Genomic DNA, 8,362 nt, shown 5'->3' on the forward strand with positions numbered 1-8,362 from the left:
GTGTAGAAATGTCAAGAGCTGCCAGAGTGTCCCGGTCTTTTGAAAGTGGCACAGACACACACGGATGCCCCTTGTGTTACCAAAAATCCCACCATTTAGAAGCTACCAACATTGTGACATGGGCTGTTCTTTTACGAGTTCAGTAGGCGTGCCACCGAGCAAACACTAAAGAGTTTGATGGCCACTCATTGGCTGCACGGCCTCGTAACTGTTGCAAATGTACCATCTTCTCTGTGGTCCAGACGTTATCCATTTTGCCACCTCTCGTGTTTCCTTCATAGTATGTACTGGAGTGTGTAGCTGGAAAACTGAACCGGCATGTCATGTGTGTGCCTCCAGCGGATTAAATTATAAATTATAGTCAGTTCTGCATAGCGCATATCCTCCCTTATTTTCAGGAGATCTTGAGAAACAGTTTTGCCCCTGGAAGGAAAGTATATTCTGCATCTCCAGACAGCAGGGGAAGCGCAGAAGGCAGCTGGCTCGGTGTGCCTTAGGAAGAGTTTATCTGTAGCTGGGGTTTAAGGAAGAACGAGACTTTGCATGGGTGCCCCATGACGGGGCTGTGGCCCTCTGGAGTGGATGTTCGGATGGGGTGGCCTCGTCCTGCTTCTCCCCGCACTGAAGTTTGTGGTTTGGTGTTGGCTGTTTGGCTTCTCCGGCAGAACCTCCACGCAGATGCCAGCAAGGCCTTGTGGATCTCTGTAAAGGTCGTTCATGTCTCTGCTCTCCTGGTTTCCCACATTGGGAGGGAGGAGTGGGTCACGGGGCAGGAGTCCCCGGGGGTTGTGGAAGAATCTGCGTTACCGCTAGCAAGTAACTAATGACGCGAGAGCTAGACGCCAGCATGGACACTGCTGGAACGGGCCAATGGCCGGATGGCTCAGTGTTCCTCATTCTGAGTAAGCTGATGAGCAGGCGGCGGCGGCGAGTCTTGTTTTGTTTTTCTTTTTTACAGTTACGTCACTTACTTACTGAGTTGATTGTGTCCCAAGTTCTTAGTACTTTCCGTGCGTGATCTCATTTAATTGTCACAAGAACTGAATGAGCAGAGTGCAGTGATCACAGGTTTATTTCTACTGGATCCAGACAACAAGTTGGAGCAGGCTCTACAGGGAACCCTCAGCCTTTTTTTTTTTTTTTTTTTTTTTTTTACCACTGCCTCACCTGGAGAAGTGTAGATGGCTTAATTAGCGCTGTTCTCCCTGGGGTTTCCCTGAGCGTGGCCCGGTGGTGTTTGCCTTGCACACTCTTGAAAGGGGAGCTTCTGAGGACTGGTGCAGGGGTGAGCAGGGAAAGGGTGTACTGTTTCCTGGGGTCACTGGTAACCGGTGCCAGTTACCACTTATGGGTGGGGCCCACTTTACACGCAGTGGGACAGAAAACATGAAGATGGATTTGTCCAGATTATCCTCAACAGAACGTGGAAGAATCCAGGGCCCTCTCTCTGTCTCTGCAGAGCAGTTTGGGGTGTTAGTGAAGGTGTTTCTCTTTTCTTTAAAGATTAATTTATCCATTTAAATGTCAGTTACTCAGAGAAAGAGACAGAGAGGTCTTCCATCCACTGGTTCACTCCCCAAATGACCACAGTGGCCAGAGCTGGGCCGTTCTGAAGCCAGGAGTCAGGAACTTCTTCAGGTCTCACACATGGGTGCAGGGGCCCAAGGACTTGGACCATCTTCTACTGCTTTCCCAGGCCATAGCAGAGGGCTGGATCGGAAGTGGAGCAGCCGGGACTCTTAACTAGTATCCATATGGGATACCAGCCCTGCAGGCAGCAGCTTTACTCATGCCACAGTGCCATCCCCAGTATTTATTTTCAAAAAATTTTGTTTTCATTTTATTTGAAAAGTAGAGGGAGGAAGAGAGAAAGAGATTTTCTATCCCCTAGTCTCTTTCTGAAATGCCTGCAGCAGCTAGACCTGGGCCAGGCTGAAGCCAGAGCCCAGAACCGTCAGGGTCTCCCGTGTGGATGGCAGGGACCCAAGTAGTCGAGCTGTTACTTGTTGTCTCCAGGTGCATTAGCAGGAAACTGGAATCTTCAGCAAAGCCAAGGACTGGAACACAGGCCCTCCAGTGCAGGATGTGGATGTCCCAGGCGGCACCTTAACTGCCACACCAAACACTGGCCCTGTGAGCATATTTATTGATGAAGTTTGCCATAGGAGAACGGATGTCGCCACAGATGAACTGTCGCATGATCTCAGTTGCTGCTCTCAGCAGAGGTTGAGGCCGTGGAGTTTTTCATCACTGTTCACCGGGGCTGCCGGGGACTGCTTTTTAGGGACTTGGAAGAGCTGTTTTAAAATGGTGGGGCAGAGGAGACGAAGGCAGTTCTGCTCCCATGAGCCGAGAGTTCTTTTTTGGTGTGTCACTGAGAAAGTCTTGACTTCACAGTAATTATGTAATCCAAATAGGTAACAGAATGGGACAGTTGTTTGGCAGTGTTTATTTTCTTGGGAAGGATTTTCTCTGCTTTTAGAAAATTGTACCCTGTTTGGTGGGTAGGAGACAGAAACGTCACCAAATAATCCCAAGGGCTGGAATGTCCTGAGACCAGGCCCGGCCCTTCGAAGCTGTGGGTTTCCATGCGAGGCGCATCGGGGGTGAGTGGCCGTGATGCTCTCGAGCAGCTGGGCTGAGGCTTCTGTCTCTGAGGGCTGCACTGCTCTCTACTCTGTGCAGAGGAAGAATGTTGTTCTAGACCTTTCATTTCCTAAGAGGTCTGTGTTCTCCTCTCCGAATGTGTAACTTCCTAGAATTTTAAAGCTTGCAACTGCTTTTCAGGTCACGTAATTTAAACTCTTCATTTTATTGAAGAAGACTTTCACACCTAGAGAGATTAGGAAGTTTTCATTTTATTTTAAAGATTTGTTTATTTGTGAGGCAGAGTTACAGACAGAGGGAGAGACAGAGAAGTCCTCCACCCACTTGTTCACTCCCCAAATGGCTGCAGCGGCCGGAGCTGATCTGAAGGCAGGAGCTTCATCTGGGTCTCTGACAGGGGTGCAGGGGCCCAAGCACTTGGGCCATCTTTCTCTGCTTTTCCAGGTGCATTAGCAGGGAGCTGGATCGGAAATGGAACAGCTGGGTCTCAAACTGGTGCCCATATGGGATGCTGGTGCCGCTGGTGGAGGCCCAACCTGCTATGCCACAGTGCTGGCCCTGACATTTTTATTAAAAAAAAAATTTATGGGAAAGGCAGAGAGAGAGAGAGAGAGAGAACATCTTCCATGCACTGGTTCACTTCTGAATGGTTGCAAGAGCCAGGACTGGGCTAGGCTGAAGCCAGGAGCCAGGAACTCCATCCAGGTATCCAGTGTGGGTGTAGTGGCCCAGGTATTTGGACCATCTTTGCTTTCTGAGGTGCATTAGCAGGATGTCAGCTTACCTCATTGTGCTAGAGCATCGGCCCCCACAAAGTTAGGAAACTTGCATGCACACATACAACCCGGCTAGTCAAAGTCAGTATTTAAACACAGTTATTTTTCTCTCAAAGAAACCTTTTATTTAATGAGTACAAATTTCCTAAGTACAACTTTAGGAATATAGTGATTCCTCCCACCCCACCTCCTCCTCTGTCTTCCATTCTCAGTTCCATTCTCCATTAAGATTAATTTTCAATTAACTTTATACACAGAAGGCCAACTCTGTACTAAGTAAGGATTTCAACAATTTGTGTGCATATGCACACATACATGCACACCCAAAAAACCGTTTGAGAACAAGTTTTACAGTTAATTCTCATAATACACTCTTTGAGGACCAAGGTCCTGCATGGGAAATTAGTACACAGTGACTCCTGTTGTTAATTTAACAATTAACCTCCATGTATGATGTCAGTGATCACCCAAGGCTTTTGACATGAGTTGGCAAGGCTATGGAAGGCTTTTGAATCCACAAACTCTGTCAGTACTTAGACAAGGCCATAAACAAAGTGGAAGTTCTCCCTTCAGGGAAAAGTACATCCTTCTTTGATGGCCACTTCTTTGTACTAGAGTCTCTCTCACAGAGATCCTTCATGTAGGATTTATTTTTATTTATTTATTTATTTTTTTTGCCACAGTGTGTTGGCTTTCCAAGACTGAAGTGCTTTCATGGGCTTTTCAGCCAGACCAGAATGCCTTAAGGGATGATTCTGAGGTCAGAGTGCTAGTTAAAGCTATTGTCATTCTATGAATCTGCTTTGTGGACTGCTTCCCATGTTGGAACATTCTTTTTTTTAATTCTATTATTATTACCAGACACTTGATCTTATTTATATGATCCCTTTAACACTTAACCCTATCTATATGACCACTTTAACACTTTAGATGGTATTTTACCACCCAGCTTAATGGGATTTAGGGTCCCATGGCAAGTTTTTTTTTTTTTTTTTTTAAGATTTATTTATTTATTTGGAAGAGCCACACAGAGAAGGAGAGAGAGAAAGAGAGAGAGAGAGAGAGAGAGAGAGAGGTCCTCCATCTAATGGTTCTCTCCCCATTGGCCGCAACGGCTGGAGCTGCACCGATCCAGAGCCAGGAGCTTCCTCCAGGTCTCCCACGTAGGTGCAGGGGCCCAAGGAGTTGGGCCATCCTATACTGCTTTCCCCAGGCCATAGCAGAGAGCTGGATTGGAAATGGAGCAGACGGGTCTAAAACTGGCGCCCATGGCAAGTTTCTAAAATATACTTAGAAGTAAGTCCATAGGAATGTATGCAGAACTATACAGCTTTATTGTTATAAAAAAAAATTCCTGCTCCCTCTCTTATTCCCACTCTTATTTTTACCAAGATCTATTTTACATTGACTTTATACACAAGTAATTAAATCTGTGTTAAGTAAAGGGTTCGACAAATAGTATGAAGGAGAGAAAAAACAAAACTGTTCCTCAACACTCAAGACAGGGCTGTTCAAGTCATTGCTTTTCAAAGGGTCAATTTCACTTCTACAGATTTCCTTTTAGGTGCTCTGTTCTCACAGATCCAAACACGGTTATTTTAATCTCGGGTTTCGTGTTTGTAAAAGCTGCCCACTTCCACCCTTGTTGGAGTTGCCAGTACTCTGCTGACGCGCAGGGCCTATGGTTCTGTTACCATCACGTTTGTCTTCCTCTGACCTGCAGAAACCAGGCCTTTGGAACCCCATGGGGGGTAATTCCAGTTCTAGACTTTCTTTACCCCGACTCTGAAGTACTAGCTGCTCTGCTGGGGTTCATGACGTCTTTACCCACATCAGGGTTTTGCATCCATTCTGACGCCTCAACATTTCTAATCTCTGCTGTTTGAAAATCTGAAACGTCCCATCCATGCTGGCTGGTGATCTCATTTCTGCCCTTGCCAGATGTGACTCACACACAGCCGTCTGTGCCCGGGTGACCGTCCGCCCGCCTATCCTGACCAGTCAGCCCCTTCTTGCTCCTGCCTGCTCATGGGCATAGCGGTGGCGTAGTTAATCCCTGCCTTGCTTTCTCCCTTTTTGAGTCCCAAAGTTGCCTGTTCAGCTCATCTGACACAGCCCCTGCTGGCCGTGGCCTTGCTACACGGCAAAGGTGGAGTCATTGCCTTCTCTTGGAGTTGAATGCCTGAGCGATTTAGAGCACCCTAAAATTAATCCTCTTTCTCTCTCTCCTTGGTTCCCTTGAAGTTTTGAAACAAGCAGCCAGCCCCGCATGCTGCGCTTCTGCTCCAGCCGTGTTTTTGTTGACTGAAGTAGGAGTGGCTGCTTTCTCACTGTTAAGTTGGGCAGAATTAAAAGCCCCGTGGTCCATCCTGTTCTGCTTGTGCATTTGCAGGAAGGAACCCATGCCAGTTCAGTCTCACTTCTCCCTGCATATACTTTTCCTGTATTCTCAATCCTCACCTATCTTTGATTTTTTTTTTTCCCTTCCAACATGGCTTAAGTTCTGGTTGTTTGACTTTATGACCAGGGTAAAGTCGCAGCTGTTGGCTAAAGTAGCCTTTGACAGTGCAGGGGTCCTGAGCGCCTAGAGCGCCCTGGATTCCTGCATTGACGCCGGGGCTTCCTTCCCGCCCCTCCCTGAGCTGGCTCACCGAGGCAGGCTGGACCAGCCAGAGGGCTGTCCCGGAGAATGAGACGCTTCCAAGCACGCCGGCCGAGCCGTTAAAACCGAAACTGCTTTTATAGACGGCTCTGCCCGTGCATTGCATCCTCAACTTCCAGAAGCCCGCCGGGCCCTGGCTTGGGAGCTTGTGTGATGCGTTACTGTCCTCATGTGGCTTTGCCTCCGTTAGACGCAGAGAATCAAACCAGGGTCCCCGTGAGAGGGGAGGAGGTAGCCCCAGCTAACCCATCAGAGGGGCAGGCATTGCGGCACAGCAGGGTGAGCTGCTGCTTTGGATGCGTCTGGTTTGGGTCTCAGCTTCGCTGCTTCCAATCCAACTTCCTGCTACTGCACCGGAGAGGTGCCCGAGTACTTGGGCTCCTGCCACCCGTGTAGGAGACTGGATGGAGTTCCAGACTCCTGGCTTCGGTCTGGCCCAACCCCAGCTGTTGCAGGCATTTGAGGAATGAACCAGCGGATTGAAGATACTCTCTCTCCCTTTCCCCTTTTCTGTCATTCTGCCTTTCAAATAAATAAATACTTTTTTAAAAAGCCATGGAACTTCATACATTTTTCTGTTATCTCCCTAAGCCCCCAGCAGGGTTGAGATAAAATTCTATTGTTTTGCTCAATGGTTTTTCACTTCGGCAAGTTTTCCTGTTTAGATTTTGGTTCAGAGTGCTGCCATGAACTTGAACATTCAGAAAACTATTTTTCATGTCGTTTCTACCCAGGGAAGTTCTTTACCTTCCCACCTTAGCATTCCCCCTGCTGTCTGGATGAACTTGACCCTTGTTCAGTTGCCAGCATAGCTTCTCTCTCTTCATCTGTGTTTCTAGGTTGTGAGCATCCATTCTCTATTTGGTCAGAAACTGCGTGCGTAATTTTCACATTCGGTGAGGGCGCCTGTCCTCAATGGTGCGTAGCAGTAAGGGGCCGAGATAATTGAAGCCCATAAAAACATCTAGCCAGTGGTTTCACCGTCCTCCCCACGCACTTTGTTTTGCTAGAACCGCTAGTAGAACAACGAGCTGCTTCTGTGTTCCCTCATCCCTTCCTAGAATGAGGGTGTCAGTAGGCAACAAAGTTGACCTTTGTTGGCTGGAAGAGGGAGGGGAGGAAGGGGGTGAAGCCGTGATGGGGCGGGAGGGCCCTGGAGCCAGCTGTGAAACACTGAGAGATTTTGTGAGCTGAGTCATTCTGAGGGTGTTATAGACGGACTGAAATCAGCCACTGTGGGAATATTTACACCCCAGGAATTGGCAAATGCCAAAATTGAGGCTTTTATTTTTCCCTTAGTGGGTTTAGCAAGATAGCATTGATTTAGGTATTATTTCTCCTCAATAATTGATACCGAAAATAAGATCGCTACAATAAAATTTCTTTTAATTTAGTTATTGGAGAGGCAGAGTTATCAGAAGGAAGCACACACACACACACACACATCCACACGAGAGAGATCTTCCACTCACTGGTTCACTCCCCAAGTGGCCCCAGTGGCCAGGGCTGGGCCAGGCCAAAGTCAAGAGCCAGGAGCTTCCAGGCCGCCCATGTGTATAGTGAGGGCCCAAGTACCTGGGCCATCTTCTTTCCCAGGTCCTTAGCAGGGAGCTGGATCAGAGGTGGAGCAGCAGGGACAGGAACTGGCGTTCACGTGGGATGCCTGTGTCATAGGCAGGCAGCAGCTTAACCTGCTGGGTCGCAACCTTCTCCTGCGTGTCAAGCCTAGTGCCTGGAGCAAAACAGAAATGAACACTTTGAGAAACACATTTTTAGAGGAAATGTTTACCAATCCTGTGTTGTACTATGTTGCCTTCTGCTGAACCAGGCAGTCTTTTTATTTTAAAAAATCTTTTTTACAGATTTTAATTTATTTATTTGAAAAGCAAGGGAGGGGCATATCTTCTGTCTCCTGGTCCACTCCCCAAATGCCCGCGATAACCAGAGCTTGGGCAGGCCAGAGCCAGGAGCTGGGTGCTACAAATGGGGCTCCCACTTAGGTGACAGGGACTCAAGCAGTTGGGCCATCGTGTGCTCCTCCCAGGTGCCTTAGCAGGAAGCAGCAGGGACTGGAACCGGAGCTCAGATATGGAGTGTGGGCATCGCAGGCGGGCATCAGCACCAGCTTCTAGGCAGTCCTTTTGATTCAGTGTCTGCCTGGTTACTTGTATCTGCAGCTGCCTTTGCAGAGTTTATTCGTAGGAAGGGCTGGGCATTCTCAAAGGCCTCAGGCCAGTGTTTCCAACAACTTTTTTTTTTTTTTTTTTTTTTAAGATTGATTTACTTATTTGAAAGGTAGAGTTAGAGAGGGAGGGAG

Source organism: Oryctolagus cuniculus, chromosome 11 (genome assembly GCF_051225735.1).
Source record: "Oryctolagus cuniculus isolate XC-2025 breed Fujian yellow rabbit chromosome 11, ASM5122573v1, whole genome shotgun sequence".
Lineage (NCBI taxonomy): Eukaryota > Metazoa > Chordata > Mammalia > Lagomorpha > Leporidae > Oryctolagus > Oryctolagus cuniculus.